This window comes from Pleurodeles waltl, chromosome 1_2 (assembly GCF_031143425.1).
Source record: "Pleurodeles waltl isolate 20211129_DDA chromosome 1_2, aPleWal1.hap1.20221129, whole genome shotgun sequence".
In the NCBI taxonomy this organism is placed as follows: domain Eukaryota; kingdom Metazoa; phylum Chordata; class Amphibia; order Caudata; family Salamandridae; genus Pleurodeles; species Pleurodeles waltl.
Genome location: NC_090437.1, coordinates 1,173,893,119 through 1,173,920,416, shown reverse-complemented (window position 1 = coordinate 1,173,920,416; position 27,298 = coordinate 1,173,893,119). Strand labels below are relative to the sequence as shown.

At 46.8% G+C, this 27,298-nt stretch overlaps 1 protein-coding gene across 3 annotated transcripts in view; it reads right to left on the bottom strand.

Moving 5' to 3' along the window:
• The window catches only part of SH3TC1 (SH3 domain and tetratricopeptide repeats 1), a 220,636-nt gene that overhangs the window by 172,421 nt on the left and 20,917 nt on the right, over window positions 1–27,298 (bottom strand). The gene's annotated exons all lie outside the window — the stretch shown is intronic.

The following is a 27,298-nucleotide window of genomic DNA, read 5'->3' as shown; positions in this document are numbered from 1 at the left end:
GCGTTTTTCTCGCCGCGAAACAAGCTGTGCGTCGAAATTTTCGGCGCACGGAGCGTCCAAGTAAAAGAGAGAAGTCTTTTTGGTCCTGAGACTTCAGGGAACAGGAGGCAAGCTCTATCCAAGCCCTTGGAGAGCACTTTCACAGCCAGACAAGAGTTCAGCAAGGCAGCAGGGCAACAGCAAGGCAGCAGTCCTTTGTAGAAAGCAGACAGGTGAGTCCTTTGAGCAGCCAGGCAGTTCTTCTTGGCAGGATGTAGTTTCTGGTTCAGGTTTCTTCTCCAGCAAGTGTCTGATGAGGTAGGGCAGAGGCCCTGTTTTATACCCAAATGTGCCTTTGAAGTGGGGGAGACTTCAAAGAGTGGCTAAGAAGTGCACCAGATCCCCTTTCAGTTCAATCCTGTCTGCCAGGGTCCCAGTAGGGGGTGTGGCAGTCCTTTGTGTGAGAGCAGGCCCTCCACCCTCCCAGCCCAGGAAGACCCATTCAAAATGCAGATGTATGCAAGTGAGGCTGAGTACCCTGTGTTTGGGGTGTGTCTGAGTGAATGCACAAGGTGCTGTCAACCAAGCCCAGCCAGACGTGGATTGTAAGGCACAGAAGGATTTAAGTGCAAAGAAATGCTCACTTTCTAAAAGTGGCATTTCTAGAATAGTAATATTAAATCCGACTTCACCAGTCAGCAGGGCTTTGTATTACCATTCTGGCCATACTAAATATGACACTCCTGCTCCTTTCAGATCAGCAGCTGCCACTTCAACAGTGTATGAGGGCAGCCCCAATGTTAGCCTATGAAGGGAGCAGGCCTCACAGTAGTGTAAAAACGAATTTAGGAGTTTTACACTACCAGGACATGTAACTACACAGGTACATGTCCTGCCTTTTACCCACACAGCACCCTGCTCTAGGGGTTACCTAGGGCACACATTAAGGGTGACTTATATGTAGAAAAAGGGGAGTTCTAGGCTTGGCAAGTAGCTTTAAATGCCAAGTCGAGGTGGCAGTGAAACTGCACACACAGGCCTTGCAATGGCAGGCCTGAGACAAGGAAAAAGGGGCTACTTAAGTGGGTGGCACAACCAGTGCTGCAGGCCCACTAGTAGCATTTAACTTACCAGCCCTATGCACATGAAGTGCACTTTACTAGGGACTTATAAGTAAATTAATAGTCTAATCAGGTATGATTCAAGGTTACCATGTTTTAAGGGAGAGAGCATATGCACTTTAGCACCGGTTAGCAGTGGTAAAGTGCGCAGAGTCTAAAAACCAGCAAAAACAGTGTCCAAAAAGTGGAGGGAGGCAGGCAAAAAAGTTAGGGGTGACTACCCTAAGGCTGTCAGGTCTAACATGTGTCCCCCCCAGCTGAAAGTGGGGAGAGCTACCCGATCTCCTGGGAGCTCTCATCGCTAAGGCGGAAGTACCTGGAGAGACCATCAGCATTGGCGTGGTCAACCCCTGGGCGATGTTCCACCGTAAAGTCCATCCCCTGTAGGGAAATGGACCACCTCAAGAGTATTGGATTCTCACCCCTCATCTGCATGAGGGGCCTGTGGTCTGTCTGAACCCGGAAGTGAGTCCCAAACAGGTAGGGTCTCAGCTTCTTCAGTGCCCAGACCACAGCAAAAGCTTCTCTCTCAATAGCACTCCACCTCTGTTCCCGTGGTAATAGCCTTCTGCTAATAAAGACTACCGGTTGATCTTGGCCCTCCTCATTTAGCTGTGCTAGGACTGCCCCTATGCCATGCTCTGAAGCGTCTGTCTGCACGATAAATTCCTGGGAGTAGTCAGGGGCCTTGAGCACGGGGGCCGTGCACATGGCTTCCTTCAGGGTGTCAAAGGCTTTCTGACAAGCCTCTGTCCAATTCACCAACCTAGGTTGCTTCTTGAAAGTGAGTTCTGTCAAGGGTGACACAATGGTACCATAGCCCTTGACAAACCTGCGGTAGTATCCGGTGAGGCCTAAAAAGGCTCTCACCTCAGTCTGCGTTCGTGGTGGTTGCCAGGCCTTGATAGTTTCAATCTTGGCCTGGAGTGGCTGCACCTTGCCACCACCCACCAGGTGTCCCAAGTACACCACGGAACCCTGCCCAATCTGGCACTTACTAGCCTTGATGGTCAGGCCTGCCTGTTGCAGGGCCTGAAGCACCTCCTTGAGGTGAAGCAGGTGTTCCTCCCAGCTGGAACTGTAGACAGCTATGTCATCCAGGTAGGCTGCACAGAAGGCATCCTTGCCAGCTAGGACCCCGTTAACCAACCGTTGGAAGGTAGCGGGGGCATTTTTCAGCCCAAACGGCATCACCCGGAACTGGTAATGGCCATCAGGGGTTGAAAATGCGGACCTTTCCTTAGCCCCCTCAGTCAGGGCGATCTGCCAGTACCCTGAAGTAAGATCAAACGTACTCAGGAACTTGGCAGCGCCTAGTCTGTCCACGAGCTCATCAGCTCGGGGGATGGGGTGAGCATCAGTCCGTGTAACTGAGTTGAGACCCCGGTAGTCCACACAGAACCAGAGTTCTGGCTTCGCACCTGGGGCAGTAGCCTTAGGGACCAACACCACTGGGCTGGCCCAGGGACTACTGGATTTTTCAATAACCCCTAGAGTCAACATCTTGGAGACCTCCTCCTTGATGCTGGCCTTCACCTTATCCGACAACCTGTAAATTTTGTTTTTCACAGGGAGACTATCACCAGTGTCAATATCATGAACACAGAGGTGGGTCAGTCCAGGAGTAAGGGAGAACAGGGGGGAGAACTGCTCCAACAGCTCATAGCAGTCTCCTTTCTGATTTAGAGTCAGGGAGTCAGACAGACTGACCCCGCTTACTGACCCATCACCTTCTTGGGCAGAGAGGAGGTCGGGGAGAGGTTCACTCTCCTCTTCCGTTCCTTCATCTGTGACCAGAAGCATGTTGATCTCCGACCTCTCAAAATGAGCTTTTAGTCGGTTCACATGGAGCACCCTTAGGGGATTCCTAGGGGTTTGGAGGTCCACTAGGTAAGTGGCCTCCCCTTTCCGCTCCTTTATTTCAAATGGGCCAGACCAGCGGTCCTGGAGAGCTCTGGGCTCTACTGGCTCCATTACCCACACTTTGTCTCCAGGTTGAAACTCTACCAGGGTGGCCTTCTGGTCATACCATTGTTTCATCACCTCTTGACTGGCCTCAAGGTTATCTTGGGCTTCTTTCCAGAAGCGGGTCATCTGGTTGCGGAGGGCCAACATATAGCTGACCACATCCTGCGGGGGTGTCTTTGGAGCTTTCTCCAATCCCTCCTGGACAATGCTTAAGGGTCCCCTGACAGGGTACCCGTAGAGAAGTTCAAAGGGGCTGAACCCTACCCCCCTCTGGGGGACCTCTCTGTAAGCAAAGAGAAGGCATGGTAAGAGGACGTCCCACTTACGCCTCATGGCCTCAGGGAGGCCACCAATCATGCCTTTCAGGGTCTTGTTGAATCTCTCCACAAGACCATTAGACTGGGGGTGATAGGGTGTGGTGAACTTGTAAGTCACACCACACGCATCCCACAGAGACTTCATGTATGCAGACATGAAGTTAGTGCCTCTGTCAGACACTATTTCCTTGGGGAATCCCACACGGGTAAATATCCCCATCAGGGTTCTGGCCACCACTTGTGCAGTTACGGTCCTAAGAGGGATTGCCTCTGGGTAACGGGTGGCATGGTCCACCAAAACCAGGATGAACCTGTTGCCTTAGGCAGTTTTGGGGTCCAAGGGACCAACAATGTCGATGCCCACCCTTTCAAAGGGGGTGCCAACGACAGGAAGTGGGATCAGGGGGGTTTTAACCCTTTTTCCTGCTTTACCACTGGCCTGGCAGGTAGGACAAGATCTGCAGAACTTATCTGAGTGTGTCCTCATTTTGGGCCAATAAAAGTGGGTGACAAGCCTGTTAAAGGTCTTGTCCTGCCCCAAATGTCCTGCCAGGGGAATGTCGTGAGCCAGACCCAGTAGGAAGGTTCGGTAACATTGGGGGACCACCAGCATACGTGCTGCCCCAAAGCCCGGAGCCTTAGGCTCACTGTAGAGGAGATCATTCTCCCAATATAGGTGGTGATCGCCAGAGGCGTCGCCTGCTGCCTGGTTTGAGGCTTGTTTCCTCAAACCTTCCAGAGTGGGACATTCTTTCTGCGCCTTGCAGAATTCCTCCCTGGTGGGTTCACCCTCAACTTGCCAGCCAGCAAGCTGAGGTAAGTCACCTAGGGCGGCAATGTCTTCCCCAGTTGGCTCGGGAGCATCCTCCTCAGGAGCCCCGTCAGCTACTGTGGGAACTTCTGGGGCCGGTTTCCCGCACCCCTGGTCCCTCCTCCTGGCAGCCCTCTGGGCCATCGTTCCAGGCTCCAGATGCCCTTGACTTCCCTCGCGGTCAGCCATGGACCGTGTGGTCATGCAGACCCACTCAGGTAACCCTAACATCTCCAGGTGAGACCTGAGCTCCACTTCTTTCCAAGCAGTGTGCTCAAGATCATTGCCTAACAGACAATCTACAGGCATGGCAGGACTCACAGCTACTTTCAGAGTACCAGAGACCCCCCCCCACTCAAAGGGAACCAGAGCCACCGGTAGGTGACTCTCGCGATTGTCAGCGACTCTGACCTGGTGGAATGTATTAGGTACTATCTGCTCTGTTGACACCAGCTGACTCTTGATAGTAGTCATACTGGCTCCTGTGTCACGCAGAGCCTCCACCTTCTGCCCATCAATGGTGACCCACTGCCGGTACTTGGAAGTATTTCTGGGCATGTGGGCCTTGGGCACCATTTCTCCTTCTCCCAGGGACACTAGGGAAATCTCTACCTGCTCCCCAAAGCTACTTGGGTCCATCTCCCCCCCGAGCGCTACACTAGTCAACCCAGGTGCCTGTCCAGTAGTGGACGGTGCCCTCTTGGGGCACTGTGGATCACCTTTGTAGTGACCATACTGGTAACACTCCATGCATTTGGGGCTAGATTTCCCTGACTTGTCATATGTCCCTGGCTTTTTCCCAAATTTGGAAAAGGAAGGGTTGCCACCCCCTCCCTGGGAATTCTTTTGGGGGCCTTTAGAGAGTTCCTTATCTGCAAGTTTATCTCCCCCCTCTTTCTTCTGTTGGGAACCCTGACCACCTTTGTGGGAGTCCCCCCCAGGTACCTTCTTGGACACTCTGGTGCTAACCCAGAGGTCCGCCTCCTCAGCAAGCTTCCTGGGATCAGTCAGCTTACTATCCACTAGGTGCTGGCGCAAATCTGTATAAGTAACATTAAGCATATGCTCTCTCAGAATCAAGTCATATAAACCTTTATAATCTGCTACTTTGTTGCCCCGCACCCATCCATTCAGTGCCTTACTGGAGAAATCAAAGAAATCTACCTATGTTTGTGTGGTTTGTTTGGTGCTGTCCCTGAACCTCTGACGGTATCCCTCAGGGGTCAGCCCAAACTTGGCAAGTAAAATGGCTTTCTGAAGTGGGTATGTGTTTTGATCAGGTTGATCCAATGTGAGAAGTGTGTCCCTCCCCAATGGTGGCACATAACCCCACATAGCTACCCCCCATTGCCCTTCAGGAACCTCATGAGCCCTTAGTGCAACTTCATAAGCAGCTAACCATTTATCTATGTCATCTCCCACCACAAAACTGGGCACCACATTTTTGGGTATACGAACCTTCTTTTCTCCAGCAGGTCCTGTCTGTATGCTGCCACCATTATTGCTGGATTCAGACTGTCTCGCCTTGATCTCCAGCTCCTTGAGACTCAGTTCATGAGCCAGCAATAGTTTCTTTTCAGCCAAAGCTCTTTCAGCTTCCACTTGTTTGGCTGCTCTTTCAGCTTCTGCTTGTTTGGTTGCTCTTTCAGCTTCTGCTTGCTTGGCTGTTCTTTCAGCTTCAGCTTGTTTGGCTTCTCTCTCTGCCCTTCTCTCCTCCTGTTGGGCCTCAATTTTCAGTTTTGCCATTTGCAATTGGAACTCCCTTTCCTCTCTCCTTTCCTCTGCGGTCAGGCTTTGCATAGAGACACTGCTCCCTGGTCTGGAAGGGGGCACAATTGCAGTGGTAACACCATCCACAGGTAGTGAAAATTCCTCTGAGGTGCCATTTTCTGGCTCCTCTTCCTCATCATCCTCTAAATGGGCTTCTGCCCAGGCCCTCAGCGCCACTTGAAAGTCCTCGTTTCTGGAGGCCCCTTGGGTTGGTACCCTCAGTGCCCTGCAGAATCCTCTTAGTTGTTTGACCGTATATGTATCCAACTGGACTAGGTCAAAGTCCCCTGTCTGAGACCCAGTCAGAGACATGTTGAGTGAGGATTTAGTTTTTGAAAATTGTCAGGAAAAAAAATCAGGTTTTCAAAAAGAGATAAAAACCAAGTTGACCTTCAACTGTGGGTAGGTAGTGAAATACTTAGCTACTGTATGTCACTGCACAAATACCAGTCCTATCCTCACCGCTGATCACCAATGTTAGAAATGGGGTTTTTGGTTGGCAGTCAGGTTACCCCCTGTCCAAGCAAAAGCTCTAGTCAGGGTAAGTCACACACAATCCAAGATTATCCTGTGCCCACCCTCTGGTAGCTTGGCACGAGCAGTCAGGCTTAACTTAGAAGGCAATGTGTAAAGTATTTGTGCAATAAACCATACAATACCACCATATAGCACCACAAAAATACACCACACAGTGTTTAGAAAAATATATAATATTTATCAGGATAATTGTAGGTCAAAAAGAATAACGTTGCAATGGAAAATTGTAGAAATATCACAGGGAAGTGATATAAAGGGCCTGATTCTAACTTTGGAGGACGGTGTTAAACCGTCCCAAAAGTGGCGGATATACCACCTACCGTATTACGAGTCCATTATATCCTATGGAACTCGTAATACGGTAGGTGGTATATCCGCCACTTTTGGGACGGTTTAACACCGTCCTCCAAAGTTAGAATCAGGCCCAAAGTGTCTTAAGTCTTTAGAATATGAACAAAGTCTCTTTTAAGCACAAAGTACCTGGTTTCTGGTGGAAAATCTCCTCAGAGGGCCACAAAAGAAGAGGTGCGTGGAAAACGGGTGTGTGCGTCGATTTCTCCCCAGCACACACGGACTTGCGTCGTTATTTTCCACGCGGGGAAGTCGGGCGTCGTTTTCTGGCGCGCGGACAGTCTCTTTCTGTGGATCGCGGGGATTACCAGATGTCCCGGGTCTGTGCGTGGATTTTCCTGCTTGTTCTCCGGCTGTGCGTCGGTCTGCGGGGCTGCGCGTCGAAATTACGATCTCACGGCAGGCGTCGCATCGATTTCTCCTCTAGACTTCGATCTGCGGGGCTGCGCGTTGAAATTACGATCTCACGGCAGGCGTCGCGTCGATTTCTCCTCTAGAGGTCGGGCGGCGTTGTCCTTGCGAGGCCGTGCGTCGGATCTTCGATCGTCCCAAGAGCGTCGCGTCGGTCAGCGTCGGAGTGCGGCGTTTTTCTCGCCGCGAAACAAGCTGTGCGTCGAAATTTTCGGCGCACGGAGCGTCCAAGTAAAAGAGAGAAGTCTTTTTGGTCCTGAGACTTCAGGGAACAGGAGGCAAGCTCTATCCAAGCCCTTGGAGAGCACTTTCACAGCCAGACAAGAGTTCAGCAAGGCAGCAGGGCAACAGCAAGGCAGCAGTACTTTGTAGAAAGCAGACAGGTGAGTCCTTTGAGCAGCCAGGCAGTTCTTCTTGGCAGGATGTAGTTTCTGGTTCAGGTTTCTTCTCCAGCAAGTGTCTGATGAGGTAGGGCAGAGGCCCTGTTTTATACCCAAATGTGCCTTTGAAGTGGGGGAGACTTCAAAGAGTGGCTAAGAAGTGCACCAGATCCCCTTTCAGTTCAATCCTGTCTGCCAGGGTCCCAGTAGGGGGTGTGGCAGTCCTTTGTGTGAGAGCAGGCCCTCCACCCTCCCAGCCCAGGAAGACCCATTCAAAATGCAGATGTATGCAAGTGAGGCTGAGTACCCTGTGTTTGGGGTGTGTCTGAGTGAATGCGCAAGGAGCTGTCAACCAAGCCCAGCCAGACGTGGATTGTAAGGCACAGAAGGATTTAAGTGCAAAGAAATGCTCACTTTCTAAAAGTGGCATTTCTAGAATAGTAATATTAAATCCGACTTCACCAGTCAGCAGGACTTTGTATTACCATTCTGGCCATACTAAATATGACACTCCTGCTCCTTTCAGATCAGCAGCTGCCACTTCAACAGTGTATGAGGGCAGCCTCAATGTTAGCCTATGAAGGGAGCAGGCCTCACAGTAGTGTAAAAACGAATTTAGGAGTTTTACACTACCAGGACATATAACGACACAGGTACATGTCCTGCCTTTTACCCACACAGCACCCTGCTCTAGGGGTTACCTAGGGCACACATTAAGGGTGACTTATATGTAGAAAAAGGGGAGTTCTAGGCTTGGCAAGTAGCTTTAAATGCCAAGTCGAGGTGGCAGTGAAACTGCACACACAGGCCTTGCAATGGCAGGCCTGAGACAAGGAAAAAGGGGCTACTTAAGTGGGTGGCACAACCAGTGCTGCAGGCCCACTAGTAGCATTTAACTTACCAGCCCTATGCACATGAAGTGCACTTTACTAGGGACTTATAAGTAAATTAATAGTCTAATCAGGTATGATTCAAGGTTACCATGTTTTAAGGGAGAGAGCATATGCACTTTAGCACCGGTTAGCAGTGGTAAAGTGCGCAGAGTCTAAAAACCAGCAAAAACAGTGTCCACCCTAAGGCTGTCAGGTCTAACATATACAGATTAGCGTGCTTCTCACCGAAAAACACTTCGACGCCTCGTCAGGGGTAGTAAGCGCTATATAAATACTATTACAATACAATACAATACAATACAATATAGATATATATATAGCACGTGTGTCCGGTCTGCAAGCACCACATACGTAATAAGCATGCAGGCTATATAGATTATGCTTGCCCAGGGCTCCCAGAATCTGTTTTTTTATCTATGCATCTCAATAATATCATGCTGTTCTATGTCCATAGTTCTAGATTTTTTCACCATGTATCTTATGCACATTTGAGAGCCCTATTATTCGTGCAACCTGTGGTTCACAATGTATGATATTTAAGCATTGTGTTTTTTGATTGATGTCCTACGTTATGCTCAGGCCAATAAATGCAATGTGCTCCATCATATGTTATATGAACAATGCAGCTGACCAGATTCTCAAGCAGAGTGCAATACACACTTTCTTAAGGTACATGTACAGGGTAACTGGGGAGTTTCCTCATCCTTTAAGTTTTGGATTCTTATGTGTCACTCTAGTTTAGAGCTCTATTGTTTGGCAGCTGTATGTATACTTCATAAGTTCCCATGCAGTGGATTTCACATGTATTGTACACAGCATAGAGCTTTCAGTCTCAGGTACAGTTTACAGTACTATGGGGGTTATTACAACTTTGGAGGAGGTGTTAATCCGTCCCAAAAGTGACGGATATACCACCAGCCGTATTACGAGTCCATTATATCCTATGGAACTCGTAATACGGCTGGTGGTATATCTGTCACATTTGGGACGGATTAACACCTCCTCCAAAGTTGTAATAACCCCCTATGTACCTTATGAATGATTGTTTTTCTTGGTCTTGATGCACAATGAGAGTTACCATGAACAGGATTCACAAACGTTTGTTTCGTGGCTAGAAAATGTAGGAGTAAGTCAAGAGTAAGTCGTTTGTACGGAAAGGAAAATATTTATGACTCTGGCTCTTTATTTTTATAGAGCAGTAGCCTAGTGAAGGTCCTCAGACACAATGGGCCTTACTCACAAAATAAATCATTTACATTCATATCTGTAATGGCATAAGTACTTCCTGGCTAATCATGCTCATAATTCACGAATCTTTAAATGATTTGCAGGTACCTGTAACCTATGCATGCATAAAGTATGCATCTGTGTGAACATTTGCAAGTGTATGGTATCCATGAACTTTTCTCACACCTGTTTTGCTGACCGCAGTGTGTTTGCTGTGTACATTTTGAATAGCAAGGATGTTTAGAGTTGAAATAAAAATCATGGACTGAGCTCAGTCCAAAATCTACTAGGTGAGGTCACCCCCGCCCCACTTCCCAAACCCTCCCTCTATGTCTGCAGTTCTTTGTATGTGTTTGCTTTGTAAGTCATATGCATGCATACATATGCATACATGAGAAGAAAGCAATCTCTGTATAGTGCACAAATGCAAAGTTGGTTCTCAGGGCACTGGCCAGCAAAATGTTATCTGGAAGAGAACGCTAATTATTCAATTCAATTTTCAGATTCATCCCTAAAGAAGCTTCTCATGGTGCCGATCTTAAAGGCGATTGCACAGCCGAACCCTGAAAGTGAGCGGCGTAGATTTGAAAATAATGCAGTGAGTCAACACGTCCCTGCAATGTATGGATAATTGTAAGGGAGAGATGCATGTTGATCTCTGCCCATTCACCCACCCCACTGCAGTCCTCCTGTGGAACCATCTTAAACTGTTTATCCAATCTGAATCCAACTGCATGGAATTCTCAGGGATGTAAAAAAAATGGGCAGGTCAGCATTCTAATTTCGTTTTTTAGGTCTGGCTTCACAGCAAAGCTGTTGCCTCACTTTATGTGATCAACCTACAAAAGGACTCTAAGAACACTACCTGGAGATGGGCTTAGTCTCCGCCCACATGTCGGGCAGCAGTTGCTTTCCTTCCACACAGCTGTGATTATTTTGTTTACTTATTCAGCTGCCACATATAATAATGTAACATTAATAAATTGTTTTAAATGACTAGATAATATACAGTGTTTTTTTCTGGCAGCAACATAGACGGGAGGAGGCAGTCATTAACTTAAGACTTTAGAGTGTAGTTTTGTGTTTGAGAGCCCAGGTCTACAATAACCTACATGGATTTTTAGGTCTAACTTGTCCTTACGTGATAAAATAAAAAAGCTTTCAGAGTCCTACTGAGAGAAATGCTTAGGCTCTACCCACATGATAGTTTTCCTAAGCACAGGATTTAATTGGGCTGAAATTGTGTGCTTCCAATAAAAAGCGGCTTGTTTTGCACTTGACTTTTTTGCCTCGGACATCCTCTTTGCTGACTAAATGTTTGACTAGGACTCTTACAATGGCTGACTAATGCTACAGTCCATGTGCTCTTTCCCTTAAGCATGATATCACTGGCCTATCCACAACAGGCAGATTCAATTTACTTATAAGTCCTTAGTACCCAGGGCCTGTAAAGTAAACACTACTGGTGGCCCTGAAGCATTGATTGCGCCACCCACTTCAGTAGCTTTTTAAACAGGACTCGGGCCTGCCATTTCATAGCTTGTGCATGCAGTTTTAAACTGCCATGTCGACCTGGCAGGTTAACCCACTTGCCATGCCCAAACCTCCCTTTTTAATACATATAAGTCACCCATAAGGTCAGCCCTGAAAAGCCTTAATGGCAGGGTGCAGTGTATTAAAACATTGGACATGTACTTTAACATTTTACATGTCCATGTAGTGAAAAAGTCCTAAATTAGTTTTTCACTACTTCAAAGCCTATCTCTCCCATAGGTTAATACTGGATTGCTTTATTACATTTTGTAAGTGTAAATCCCATTGGCAAGAAATGGGACTCCAACGTTTGGTGCCTCTGGAATCACAATTTAAAATCACAACTTATGTTGAAGTCGGATTTTAAACTGTAATTCTGAAAATTCCACTGGTAGAAAGTTGGAATTTTCTTACTTTAAATTACCTAGTGCCTTCTGTCTCTCTCTGAATGCACGTCTGGGTGGGTTACAGCTGGGCTCTTGTGCATTATCTCCAGACACTCACACAAAGAGAGAACTTAGGATTGACTGAGTGGTCATCTGCATGATGATGGGTCATCCTGGGCAGGATGGGAGGGAGGAGCTGACACATCCGATTGACTTTGTGCACTTCAAATGCCTCTCACTGAAGTCTCCCCTACTTCAGAGGCACCAAGAACTAGGCAGTCAAAAAATCCATACACTTCTGGACCCGAGGACATTCTGCCAGAAAGAAGGACTGCTGTGCTGCTGAAGGGACTGTTACTCTGCTGGACTTTGTTGGACTCCTGCTCTGCTGTGCCTACCCGGCTGCCCTCCATCACTGTACCGATTGGAACCGCCACATCTCGCCACAATGCATCGCCACTGCCGCTGAGGAAGAGCACATCACAACACGTAGGTGAGTGGCTCAGAATTGATGCATCGCCCTCAGCACTGACGCACAGCATTCACATTGCTGGCTGCTTGGCTCAATGATGACGCATCACCTTCATTGCCAAAGGTTTGCAGAGGACATCCCCGACTACACAGATTAGAACCAACGCATCACCTACTCTGCTCCTCACATTGGGTTTCCAACGTCTATGTATTTTCCATCCAAAAGGTACTTTTTCAGAAGGACAAGGTTCGTCCCTGTATCCAACCAGTGATGCATTGCGGTCGGCTTGACTTTTCAGATTTGACCCTGCCACACGTGACCAGGTAGCACCGGTTGGTTCTAAGCACTATATTAGCAGATATTCTTTAAAAATTCATATCTCGGCTTCTATTTATTGGATTTTTGTCATTTATGTCATGGTTTGCTCATTAACTTAAGCTTAATTCTTCTAACCTGGTGTGGATTATTTCTGTGTGATGTTGTCACTGTTTTAAGTGTTGCACAAATACCTTACACATTGCCTCATCAGTTAAGCCTGCCTGCTCTGTGCCAAACTACCAGAGGATGAGCACATGTTAATTTATGTTGTGTATTTGACTTGCCAAGGACTATGGGACACAAACAAAAAAAACAATTTCTAAGACCCTTGTTAAGCCATCATAGGAGAGATAGTATTTTGCTTAGCCAACTGTAATTTTGTAGACCTTTCTAAATTTTGTAACTGTGAGTCTCATGGTTGCCTTGTGGAAGCTTACACTCAAAAAAGTAAACCTGAGTCGGGTTTGGTGACAAGCTATATTCCTGCATGGTGCACTTAAAAAACGTTATGTCTGACGCCACAGGTCTGGTCGTCAATTTGTAAAACATTATGACAAAGGCAGTTGGTCTAGCTTATGTTCAAGCCAGTAAGACTTTAAAAGTGGTTTTGTTAGAAATGGGGTCTCTAGTTGGCAGAGCTATACACCCTTGCCCAAGTAGGGACCGCAATCCTAGTCAGGGTAAGTCACACACAATCCAAACTATCCTGTGCCCACCTCTAGTAGCTTGGCACTGAGCAGTCAGGCTTAACTTAGAAGGCAATGTGTAAAGTATTTGTGCAAAACATCATGCAATAATACAGTGAAAACACCACAAGAATACACCACACAGGTTTAGAAAAATGTAAGATATTTATCTGAGTATTTTAAGGTCAAAATGATCAAAATTTAAAAAGCACAAGTTGAAATATCACTTTTGCAATGATAAGAAGAGTCTTAAGTCTTTAGAAATCAACAAATGTCTCTTGGGTGCACAAAGTACCTGGTATGCGTCAAAATTACACACACTAATACCGCAGAGGAGGAGATGCGTGGAAAAAGGATGGTGTGCATTGGATTTTACGATGCAGCACAGACGATGTGTTGATTCTTCCCACGCTGCAAGTGTTTTGCGTCAATTTCCGGCACGCAGTTTTGGATCCTCACTGTGACGCGGGGTCTTTTGATGCCCAGGGACGATGCTTGGAAATCCTGGGTGTGCGGGACAAAGTGACAGGTGCTGCATCGATCTGGTATGGCGATACATCTGACTTTCTGTTGCATGGCAGGTGCTGCGTCAATTCCTCACGCAGAAAGTTGGGCTGCGTCATTCCAGGTGAGTCCTTTGGGCAGCCCGGCAGCTCCTCTCGATAGGTTGCAGGATCTGGTTCAGAGTGTCTGTCCCAGGAAGTGTCTGAGTTGGTGGGCTCAGGGACCCAGGTTATATACCCAAATGTGCCTTTTCAAAGAGTGGCTTTGAAGTGTACATGCTCCCCTTTCAGTACAGGTCTGTCTGCCAGGGTCCCAGTAGGGGGTTTGGAAGTTTATTGTGTGAGGGCAGGACACTAGCCTTTAAAATGTAAGCGTCAAGCCCCTCCACCTTTCGAGCCCAGGAGGACCCATTCAGTATGCAGATTAGTGCAGGTGTGATTGAGTATCCTGTGTTTGTGGTTGTCTGGGTGAAATGCACAAAGAAGCTGTCAACCAGCCTGTTAGACTTTTCATCCTTGGCGTGGTCTCTCCTTACTTTTTGCCTCTGTTTCCCAGGTTGCTGATGTGTGCTGGACTCTGATTTTACTGTTTTTGTAACTCTGGGCACTTTACCACTGCTAACCAGCGCAAGTGCTTCTTTACAAAATGTGTTTGTAATTGGTTCATCCATGATTGGCATATTTGATTTACTAGTAAGTCCCTAGTACAGTGCACTAGAGGTGCCCAGGGCCTGTAAAACAAATGCTACTGGTGGGTCTGCAGCACTGGTTGTGCCACCCACATAAGTAGCTATGTAATCATGTCCCAGACCGGCCACTGCAGTGTCTGTGTGTGTAGTTTTAACTGTAAATTGGACTTGGCAAAAGTGTACCCACTTGCCAGGCCTAAACCTTCCCTTTTCTTACATATAAGACACCCCTAAGGTAGGCCCTAGGTAGCCCCAAGGGCAGGGTGCAGTGTATGGTTAAGGTAGGACATATAGTAACCTGTTTTATATGTCCTGACGGTGAAATATTGCTAAATTTGTTTTTCACTGTTGCAAGGCCTGTCCCTCTCATAGGTTAACATGGGGGGCTACCTTTAAATCTGATTAAAGTGTAGATTCCCTTTGGGAGCTGATGGACATGTGGAGTTTGGGGTCTCTGAGCTCACAATTTAAAAATGCATCTTTTAGTAAAGTTGATTTTAAGATTGTGTGTTTGAAAATGCCACTTTTAGAAAGTGAGCCTTTTCTTGCTTATACCATTTCTGTGACTCTGCCTGTTTGTGGATTCCCTGTCTGGGTCAGTTTGACAGTTGGGCTGGTTGCACCTCACACTAGACAGTGACACAAAGGGAGGTGGGGTGTAGTCTGCATTTCCTGATGAGCCATCTGTGCTAGGAGGGAGGGGAGGAGTGGTCACTCACACCCGAAAGGGCTGTGCCTGCCCTCACACAATGCAGTCTCCAACCCCCCGGTGAGTGTCTGGGGCCTGGCCTGGGCAAGGCAGGATTTCACATTCAGTAGAGACTTTGCTTTGAAGTAGGCCTACATCAAAGGTGAAATTGGGTATAAGAAGGGCACCAAAAACCAAAGACTTTAGAACACTTCTGGAAACCGAGAGAAGAGCTGAGGAAGAAAAGCTGCCCTGCCTGTGACTGTGCTTTGTGGAGCTATCGTGCAGTTGCTGCTTCTGCCAGAGGAAGAGAGTAAAGACTGGACTTTGTGTGCCTTCCATCTTGTGAAGATCTCCAAGGGCTTGATTTAGAGCTTTCCTCCTGTTGTTTGAAGTCTCAGGGACAGCAAAGACTTCTCTCTGCCAGCACCTGGAGTCTCTGGAGAGACTCCTACTCTGCCAAGTGGTGCCCATCCAGTTCCTGGGACCCTGAAAGGAGTAGCTGGCAATCTAAGAGGGAGAAATCCACGCACTGAATGCCATGCGGGGAAAAGATCGACATGACTGATCTGCGGCTGAAAATCGATGCTCGTCTGCAACGTGACCGAAGAATCGACGTATGGAGCTGGAAAAACGACACGCAGCATCGCTGACTGACGCTGGGGAGATCGCAATCCGCGCTGCGTGGTTTTTGGATCATCATGCGGCTGGATTCCCAACGCAAGCACCGCTAGGCGTGTAAAAACAACGCAAGGTCTGCCCGGACCCGAGTGTGCTGACCGGATCGACGCATCGTTCTCCTGCGGAGAGAAGAAATGCCGCGCCCGACCCAATGAAAGGAGAAACGACGCATGATCTTGCTCATGAGTGAAACTGATGCACAGCAAGCCCTTTTTGATGCACACTTGCCCGTGCAGGGTTATTTTTGACGCACCCAAGGTACATTTTCACGTTAACAGTGTTAGTGTGTGTTTAAGACTATATGAAGACTCTTTTTGCTTTTTAATTGATAACTTAACTTGTGTATTGTGGATATTTGTCGTTTTGGTGTTGTTTTGTTTAGATAAATATTTTCTATTTTTCTAAAGCTGTGTTGTGTCATTTTGTAGTGGTTTCATTAAGTTACTGTGTGTGTTGGTACAAATACTTTACACCTAGCACTTTGAAGTTAAGCCTACCTGCTCACACCAAGCTACCAAGGAGGTGAGAGGGGGTTAGCTGAGGGTGATTCTCTTTTACCCTAACTTGAGTGAGGGTCCTTGTTTGGACTGCATTTCTAACACAGCCCAACTCAGATGTGGACTGGAGACAGAGCAGAGAAATGCTCACTTTCTAAAAGTGGCATTTCTAAAATAGTAATATTAAATCCAACCTCATCAATAAGTAGTATATTCTATTACCATCCTGGCCTTACTAAATATGACCTGTCTACCCCTTTCTGATCAGAATCTATCAACCAAACTGCATATGAGCGTAGCCCTTATGTTAGCCTATGAAAGGACAGTCCTCACAGTAGTGGAAAATGAATTTTTGAGTTTTCCACTACTAGGACATAATAAAACACACAGGTATACGTCCTGCCTTTTACCTACACAGCACCCTGCCCTATTGGTTACCTTGGGCCTACCTTAGGAGGTGACATATGTAGAAAAAGGGGAGTTTAAGGCTTGGCAAGTGCTTTTAAATGCCAAGTTGAAGTGGCAGTGAAACTGCACACACAGCCTTGCAATGGCAGGCCTTAGACATGGTTAAGGGGCTACTTATGTGGGATGCACAAGCAGTGCTGCAGGCCCACTAGTAGCATTCAATCTAAAGGCCCTGGGCACATGTAGTGCACTTTACTAGGGACGTACAAGTAGATCAAATATGCCAATTGGGTATGAACCAATGCTACCATGTTTTAAAGGGAGAGAGCATATGCACTTTAGCACTGGTTAGCAGTGGTAAAGTGCGTAGAGTCCTAAAACCAGCAAAAACAGTGTCAGAAAAGTGGAGGGAGGTAGACAAAAAGTTGGGGGATGACCACCCGAAAGCTATCAGGTCTAACAGGTTTGTTATCACATTGTGTTACAGGCTGAGCTCACTGATTCTCATAGTAGGCAATGGTTTTGGCGTTGACCTTACACTCCAATAAACCCTGGTGGTTTTCACTGTGATGATTTTTATTAGGTCCCAATAAGAGGCAAAGTATATTGCTTTGCAAGCTCACTTGTATTTTAATGATATAACTGTATGCAGTATAGATGCTAGTTTATGTGCAGATGAACAGGTCGGTGTTGGGCACAAAGTAAAGCCAATGTTAAAGGATGAAGGCTTCATTGGGAAAAGTCAAGCCTGATTTTGTAGGTTTGATCTGTTTATTGTGAAATGTTCTGAAAGGGACAATACAACTGACCTACTTATTGTGAATTAATCAATCAATCAAAGAGATTTATAAAGCGCGCTACTCACCCGTGAGGGTCTCAAGGCGCTGGGGTGGACGGGGAGGGGGAGTGGGAGGGGGCTGGGAGGATCACTGTTCGAAAAGCCAGGTCTTGAGGCTCTCCCTGAAAAGGAGTAGGTTTTGGGTCTTGCGGAGGTGGGTTGGGAGGGAGTTCCAGGCTTTGGGTGCAAGGTAGGAAAAGGATCTGCCCCCGGTGGTGGTGTGTTTGATGTGGGGGACAGAGGCGAGAGAGAGGTCGGCTGAGTGGAGGTGGCGTGTGGGCGTGTGGAAGGTGACTCTTTCGTTGAGGTAGGCAGGGCCTGTGTTGTGGAGTGATTTGTGTGCGAGGATGAGGTTCTTAAAGGTGATCCTTTTGTCAATGGGGAGCCAGTGGAGGGATTTGAGGTGTGGTGAGATGTGTTCGTGTCGGGGGAGGTCGAGGATGATTCGTGCTGCTGAGTTCTGGATACGCTGTAGTTTGCGCTTGAGTTTTAGTGTGGTGCCAGCGTAGAGGGCGTTTCCGTAGTCAAGTCTGCTGCTGATGAGTGAGTGAGTGACAGTGTTTCTGGTCTCTGTGGGGATCCACTTGAATGTTTTTTTCAGTATGCGGAGTGTGTTGAAGCATGAGGAGGTGAGAGCGTTGATTTGTTGGGTCATCGAGAGGGAGGAGTCCAGGATGATGCTGAGGTTGCGTGCGTGGTTGGCGGGATGGGTGCGGGGCCTAGCGTGGTGGGCCACCACGAGGGGTCCCAAGTGTTTTTGTGTGGGCCAAAGAGGATTATTTCGGTTTTGCTTGAGTTGAGTTTCAGGTGGTTGGCTGTCATCCATGTGGCGGTGTCGAGGAGTGTGTTGTGTAGGTTGGATTTGGCAGTGTTGGGGTTGCGGGTGAGGGAGAGGATGAGTTGAGTGTCATCGGCGTATGAGAGGATGGTGATTCCGTGGGGTTTGATGATGTTGGCTAGTGGGGTCATGTAGATGTTAAATAGTGTGGGGCTGAGGGAGGAGCCTTGGGGGACTCCGCAGGTGATTTTGGTGGCGGGAGATTGGAAGGTGGGGGAGACTGACTTTTTGGGTTCTGTTGGTGAGGAAGGAGGTGAGCCAATCCAGGGCTTTGTGTCTTATCCCTGCGTCGTGAAGGCGTGTGCTGAATGTGTGGTGGCAAACAGTGTCAAAGGCTGCAGAGAGATCCAGGAGTATGAGTGCTACGGTTTCGTCCATGTCGTCTCTGGATCTGATTTCATCGGTGCATGCTATGAGAGCGGTTTCTGTGCTGTGGTTCTTGCGGAACCCAGATTGGGAAGGGTCGAGTGTGTTGTTTGTCTCGAGGAAGTGGGATAGGCGGGAGTTGACTATTTTTTCCGTAACCTTGGCTGGGAAAGGAAGGAGGGAGATGGGGCGGTAGTTGGAGAGGTCGTCTGGGTTGGCTTTGTTTTTTTTTTTAGGAGCGCAGTGACTTCTGCTTGTTTCCAAAGGTCTGGGAAGGTGGCGGTTTCGAAAGAGCTGTTGATAGTGGCTCGGAGTATGGGGGCGATGGCGGGGCTGGCTCTGTTGTATATACGGTGGGGGCATGGGTCGGAGGGGGAGCCAGAGTGAATGGAGTTCATAGTGGTTTCAGTTTCTTTGTCGGTGGTGGGGGCCCAGGTGGGGAGTAGGTTGTGGGGTGTGTGTGGTGGGTTTGTGTGTGGGGGTGAGTGGTGTGAGAGGGGGACATGTGTGGTGTGAAGCTGTTATGTATGTCTAGTATTTTGCGGTGGAAGTGATCTGAGAGGGAGTCGCAGAGGGTTTGTGTGTGCGTGGGGTTTAGGTTGCTGGTCTTGGGTTTGGAGAGCTCTTTGATGATGGTAAAGAGTTCCTTGCTGGTATGTGAGTTGTTGTCAATGCGTTCCTTGTAGTGTGCTCTTTTGGGGGTGCGTATGAGTTGGTGGTGGATGCGTGTGGTGGTTTAGAGGGTGGTGAAGTTAGTTGGATACACTCTGCTATGTTTAGCTGTGTAAAAAAAGCATTTACATAACCTACATGATGCATGAAAGACAATAGCTGTTGTGGCAGCATTGTTATAAAAGAGTACTAAAGTCTGTAACATGGAAATTCACAGATTACTAGAGCAGGAATGTGTTTTGGTGCGGGTGACCCACTGGGGCAATCCAAGAGTATATATGATACTAACTGTAATAATCCATGTTAGGCTGTGTTAGGTGAGATAGTGTTTTGCTATGCCTACTGTAGGTTTCCATGTATATTTTTACTTTTAGGACTGTATGCTGGACGGTTGCCTTGTGAAAAGCGTACGCTCAGTGCAATGGGCTTGAGTTAGTTACGTTGACAAATCAGTAATCAAGGTTAAATGTCTGAATATTATGGAAAGTTATGATAAACGCTGTAGGCATCACATATTGCTTCGGAAAAAACATATCACTTTGTTTTAAAGCCAACAGATTGGAATATTGTTACATGAAATCTCCGTCTGATTAAATGAACTGTCAGGATCCATGTTAGGCACTCTTAGGAGGGATAGTATTTTGCTTGCCAACTATAATTTTATATATTATGTAATGTTGGGACTGTGTGCCTGTTTGGTGTTTGCAGGAAAGCTTATCCTCAGTACTGGTGGCCTCAGTTGGGAAAAATATTTCAATTGTTAGGTTTGATCTGTTTATTATGAAAAGTTATGGTAAATGAGTTAGGCCTAAGATACTGATTGTGAAATGCATACGGTGAAATCAATAGGCATTATGGATGGATTGTTAATTTTCAGTATTAAAGCCTGCAGATAGGTTTTTTGTAGCACGAAATGTCACAAATTACATTTGTAGGGAATGATTTTGGTGTTGTTTGCTGCCTGTGTGAAACCCTAGGGGGGAGAAGATTTACACTCTAATAATTCTTGCTTCAGTCTCTTTTTAGATGTCTGCTAGACTCCTGTAATAAATAAATTAAACAAGAGTAGATATATATATATATATATATATATATATATATATATATATATATATATAGACCTTTGGGTCAGTTTTGCTCTGCCACTGGTTTCTCTGATCGTTATTTACACTTTGCTTCAATCCATGACAGAGACTGCATAGGGAATTTGTACAGATGGCTCTCACTCTACACCCCGACCCAACATCTCTGCTCCGGCGACCTCACCCTCGCAACCGTCCCACCCATCCACAGAACTACAACCAGTGGTAGATCATTCTCGCACCTCACCGCCAAAACATGGAACACTCTTCCCACCCACCTGCGCCAGACCAAAGACCGAAACTTCTCAAGACCTGGCTGTTCGAGCAGTAGCAGCATCTCCCTCCCACCCCCCTTTTTTCCTCCTCCCCAGCGCCTTAAGACCCTCAAAGGGGAGTAGTGCGCTTTACAAATTCCTGATTGATTGATTGGTTCAGTACTCATCAAATACTGGCTCTCTTGCCCTGTGAATGATGGCATTTTCTGATCACATGTGTAGATCAACCTGAAAATGTGTGTGCTTTAGTGTCTGGGCTGGATGGCCAGTTCTTTAGTTTTGAATTGTCTCGAGCTACAATTCCTTTTCACTTTTTTGCTTCTCACTTTTATATTTTAATGTTTCTTAGGTGGATACTACAGCTCTCCAGCAATGCTAACGGGTTGCATGCTTGCCGCTCTTTCACTTGCAGTGCGCTGCATGCCACATGGTCACTCTCTAAACCAGAAGACCACTATGGAATACTGTTTCAATAATGTATCACTGTTTCACCATTTCAAGATCAGTAGCTTGTTGTTTCTAAATGTGGTGGCCATGCTTGAACTTTAAAACAATGACACAGACCATTAACAGTACCTTTGCAAGTTGGATACACTCTGCTATGTTTAGCTGTGTTATTGCAAGCAGATGTATCTAAGTTCAGATAGCAGCATGCTTTCTTTTTTCTAATTGTATTCTTTTAATTTATCTTGCAGATGTTATTGAGTTTAGATGTGTTTTATTGGGGTTCTGTCAGAGGGTGAATGCAAGATTGATTGAGTGGATTGATGAATGGATGCATGAGTGCAATGTGCATGTATGATGATGTATTGAGTATCTAAACCCACCAGTGACACATTCATAAGCTAGACACATATGCATTGCCACTGCATCTATTAATGTCACAGTTATCCAACTGTGAGAGACAGTTTACTCTGAATATCTCAGTAAGAATGTGCTGTGCCTGCAATCAATTAGGCATGTAGGACTGTTGAGCAATATTTTGTGGTCAACCATTACTTGTTTCCATGAGCCAAGATTATTTAAAGTGTATTGTTTGTAGGCAGTGCTAGGCTGTGACGAAGAATGCAGCCACTTCTTAGAACTCATGCCAGAGATGTTGTGTTGCTGTCCTCACTACGTCTGATGGTGATGCTTTTAGTCAGCGCAGGTGGATATTAGAAAGGGGAATATTGTAGTACAGCATGCAACACTTCTGCATAATGTGGCCAACCTCCTGTTCTGCGAGTAACCTTATTTCAGTCTGGAGGGCTTCAGAGCACTTTTGGACTGCTGAATGCCTCGGTCCCCTATCTTTAGCGAACACGCAGGTGACAACAAAAGGCTGATCCTATGAAGGAAGCCCAGTTATTACTGCTAGGTAACTGGCCGTGCCCCCTCAACATTTAACTAAGCTGGTGAGTTTCTTTGAGCACACGATTGAAAACGTATACCACACTTCTCTCCATGCTGTTTTTGCTGCTCTACAAGGATCTTGTCCCTGGCACTTGATAGTGCCTATGTATGGAAGCCCTCCATGGCCTATACAATGAAGACCACCATGCATAACACCCTCTTCTGCATGGATGATAGAATAGGGTTTCTGGTTGACTAGGGTATGCACCTAAGCCAGGCAGAACCTTCCCACTCTAATCAGGGCGTTACACGTCCAAGATAACCCCTGCTCACCCCCTTGGTAGCTTGGCACGAGCAGTCAGGCCTATCCCAGAGGCAATGTGTAAAGCGTTTGCACAACACACACAACACACATGATGCACTATCCCCACCACAAAGGAAACACAACACCAAGTTATATGAATATATACTGTATTGTACACAACACAATTATTAGTCCAACCACAACAGGTCAGTAAAATCCTGCTACCTTAGCCATTGTCAGAACATTACACCTTAGTTACTCTGCAGAACTAGCAGTAGTCACATATAACACACAGGTTACTTAGTATTCTGCAACATAAGCAGCAGTCAGGAATCACATTACTACACAAATGCACTTATCATAGAAATATCATAAACGCCCATATCAGGAACATTATAAAACATATGGCAAGTCAGGAAGACATTAGCATGTTATGCCCATAAGAGGAACATTAGCAAACATATACATCAACTACACAGGTTACCTCCCAGGCATATAATTCCCATAGCAGGAACATTAGAACAGGGCAGGTAGTCTCTTAAAAGTACCTGGTATAGTGATGAGGCACCTCCAGTGCCAGGAAGATCCAAAAATGGGGCCCCCGATGCTCTGTGCGCTCTCTCAGGGGCCTCTTTGATTATCTGGGGGAGGAGGAGGGCAACACGCACCCCCTCTGATTTTATAACGGGCCCCTCCTGGGACCTGCGGTCTCTGGGGGCCCCCACGGGCCTCCACTGGCCCTTCCACGGGGAAGCCAAAGTCAGCAAAAGAGATTGGGGCCCGGTGGGGCGGGGGCCTCCAATAAGGCTTCCACCCTGCCCACCCTTAATGAGGATAATCAGCTTGGGCCCCTACTCTCAACCGGCCCCCCAACAAAAGTGGGGGGCCAAAAAAGAACCCAAAATGACAAGAGGGGCCTGGTGGGGAACAGAGAGCTGGTCTGGCACATAGCAGCGGGCAGGCACTAAAGCAGGTGCCTGCTTATGACCGAGGGTGCTCCTCGTAGCATGCTCGCCATTGGGGCACGGTAGGAGCGCGCTCACTCCTTTCCTTTCTGTTTGTGGTGCCCCGGGGACACCGAGGACAGTGCAGATCTGGCCCACTCAAAAAATTAAGCAGGGCCGCAAAGGTGAATCCCTCGGAGCAGTGATGCGCTTTTAGAAGCGCAGGGGGCATTCCTCAAGCCTGGGTCACGGCGGTGAAACCCTGCGGCACAAGAATGCGCTTTCCAAAGCGCTATGATACACAAAAGGAGGAAAGCGCTCTCAAGGCGCTTGATGTTAATTACAGCAGAGCGCTCCTCCTAGACCTCGCACCACCTTCAGCAAAAGCGCCTTCCAAATGCTATAAGGTGAACACGGAAGCACTCCTTGATTTCAGCAGTTGCAGGGGTCAGGGGCCACAGACAGGGGGCAGAGCCCAGCAGCAGGCCAGCACAAGGTGGATGCAGGCAAGTGGCAGTTCCTCTAGGTGACCAAGCAGGTCACAGGTCAGCACAGCAGCAGCAGTCCCTGGCAGTTCCTGGTGAGTCCCTCCAGCAGTCCGTGGCCAGTTCCAAGTAAGTCCCAAGAGTTCCCAAATTGTGGGGAAAACTCCCCTGTATTTATACTCAGTTTTCAAGTGTGTCCACAAAGGAAGGGAGAGGAGGTTTCAACCAGTTACAACCATTCTGGGAGTGCCCCCTCTCTCCTCTGCCACAGGCTCCAAACATCAGTTAGGGGTACACGACCCTATTGTGTGAGGCCAGGGCACAGCCTTTACAAATGTATGTGTGCCCCGCTTCTCCCTTCTCTCAGCCCAGGAAGACTATTCAGTATGCAGATGCACCTCTGTGACACCTCCACCCTCCCTGTGTACAGGCTGTCTGAAAATTATGCACAAAGCCCAAAATGCCATTCTGTCCAGACGTGGATTGGAGTCCAGCTGCAAAACACCAGAGGCATAAGCACAGAGGAATGCTCACTTTCTAGAAGTGGCATTTCTGTAATAGTAATAAAAAATCCACTTACACCAGTAAACCGCATTTCTTACCACCATTACAACCACACCAAACATGCCTACACTACCCCTCATAAATCAGGCAAAAACCCCTACACATAAGGCAGGGCATTTCTAATGCAATCCTATGAGAAGGCAGCACTCACAGCAGTGAGACACCCAGGTAGGCTGTTTGTCACTACCAGGACATGCCCCGCAACCTGGCACATGTCCTGCCTTCTACATAGATAGCCCCCTGCCCATAGGGCTAGCCAGGGCCTACCTTAGGGGTGACTTACATGTAGTAAAATGGGAGTTCTGAGCCTGGCAAGTCAATTTAGATGCCGGGTCCCTGTGGCAGAAAACTGGCTAGCAGGCCAGAGTCTGAAAGGCTACTTCAGTAGGCGGCGCAAGCAGCGCTGCTGGCCCACTAATAGCATTTAATTTACAAGCCCTGGGTATAGAGATACCACTGTACAAGGGACTTACAGGTAAATTAAATATGCCAATTAGGTATAAGCCAACCATACCAACTTTAGAAGATAGAGCACCTGCACTTTAGCACTGATCAGCAGTGATAAAGAGCTCAGAGTCCTAGAGCCAAAAGCAAGAGGTCAGAAAAAATAGGAGGAAGGAGGCAAAAAGTGAGGGGATGAACCTGCCACAAGGGCCAGGTCCAACAATGGACTACATATAGGAGGCATGATATTCGTCTCAATTCATGGATTTAAAGCTAGCTGAAGAGCGAACACTGGGCTAAGTAAAGTATGCCAAGTATGTATCCATTCCCTTGGAACTACAACTCATTTCTTATTCTTCAGTACTGCTTTAGGGTTCCCCGAAAAAAGTGGATCATACCTGTGTGTCATCTACTAGGGGTAAGGAAATTCGAGGGGACCTTAAGAATTTTGAAATCTGACACAAGGAAAGTAGTAGTGGTTAGTGTGGCCAAATCTGTGCATGCTGCCTGGTTTACCCTTAATCGATTCCTGGTGAATTCCTTTCCTAATCCTGAAAGCAATGCTTGATAGGCATCTAGCATTCCTATAGGAGTCCGAGACTCACATGGCCTGCAAGTTTGTGCTAATATGATCGGAGACAGTCAGGCAGGATAGAAAGCATTTATCTACCTTGGCTATTTAAAAATGGAAACTGGTTTTCCTTTTACTATCACATTTTCAGAAAATCTGCTCTAGTCGCTAATTTGCACAGAAGGACATTGAACTAATCATACATCTCTAACAGTCTTACACTTTGTATGCTGCAAATCAAGTTTCTGTAGTGTGCTAAGTATATGGTGCGTTTTACTGCGTATATGTTTTAGGATTTGAAATCCGAAATAAACATTTTTTGATGATAGTATTTGTTGGGTTCTACCGTAATTGCAATTTCTTTTCATCTGGTGGCTGGGAGGCATTGAACACTCCAATTCGCTGACTGACCATATGTCCTAAGATAAGCCCAAAGACAACTGTTTTTTTCTGAAGTGGTCTGTGGCAATCCTAAAAAAGGATTAAGGAGCCTGAGATTAGTGATATGGCTGAAGGGACAATTGAGTTGGTCCTAAGCACACAAACCTCCATCAAGATGTCCATGACAGAGGGTCAGGGAAGCATGGCCAACATAAATGCTAAAATAATGCAACAGTGACTGAGTACTCTCTCTGCCAAACTTAAGGTCTGACCACCTCATTTAGAGTCAAGTGGGCCATCAGTATGTCGATGAAGAAGACTATTCCATCTTCGCTGCGCATACACAGCTCCCACAGCCCAACAGGGTAAGGGCCATTGGAGGATTGGCCATTTAACCACTCATCCTGTTTCATAAAGGAAATCCGAAATCAAGATTTTGTTTAAAAAATTAGTGTCAGGTAACAACTTGGGGTAAGAGACAGTGAAAACTGTAAAATGACCTCCATGCTGTGGGAGAAAACTCCCATTGGGAGGGGGTTATTGCGTTTATGTTTTAATTTTAAAAACAAAATCCTTTTTTAAAAGAAAACGAAAAAAATGAAAGTTTGTTGCATGGCTCCATTGTGTTGATATAGGCATCCGTCATCATGGTGGCAGTTCCTGCAAATGCACGAGATGTTCACTGGGCTGGCAGACATCTCAATATTTGGCAGGTGTCTACTCCCTCATGGCAAACCATCTTTATAACATTGCTTTTATGGAGTAAATACCCACCCACTAACTGTAAATCAGGCTCCAAGTCTGAAGGCGGAACTCTTGACTGGATGAAGGTTTGAAACGTTTCTACCTGATGAGAAGGATATGACTGCTGCAAAAGCTGAATTTTCCTACTCGGACATGTTTGTGCCCAAAACAACAGCTTCATCAGGACCTCATCCAGGATATCCAAGTTTAAGAGTTTTCTGGTAGATACAGCCTTCAACATTACCCCACCTGAGGGTTTCAACTTCCATAAAAGTCTAAGTCAAAAGATAAAAACTTTGACCAGAGTGACGCTCTTCATGTACCTGACTTCTGCTCCGTTGCAGTTGACCTGAAACTGCACCTAGGCATTAGTTAATCATGAACAGCCATTTCTTAGTGGAGCTTTAGTTTGTCTTAGCAATTTGTGCTCTAACACTTGAAACATTCATATCTCGGGTTCCCCCTTAATAAATCTGAGTTGTTTTGGTATACCTTTTCTTATTAAATTTTCCTTAATTTTTAGAAATAGGTTGTGGTATTTGTATTTTTATTCTGTTGCATTTTAACTTTTTGACTATGTTATTGTTGCTAATAGTTGACACATTGTCTTTCTTCAAGCCTGTTTGCTCTGTGCTATAGCTACCAGGGGTTTATCCCAAGCTTAAATTATTGATACTATGGGTTTGACCTGACAGGGTTCTGGCAGCTATTCTTCAGCAGGACTCGCAGCAATCCCAACCCATAACCCATTTTCCTATATGGATGCATGAGGGATTACCCCTGTTGCCCATTCTAGCAATGGAAATAATGGCTACAAGATACATTAGTT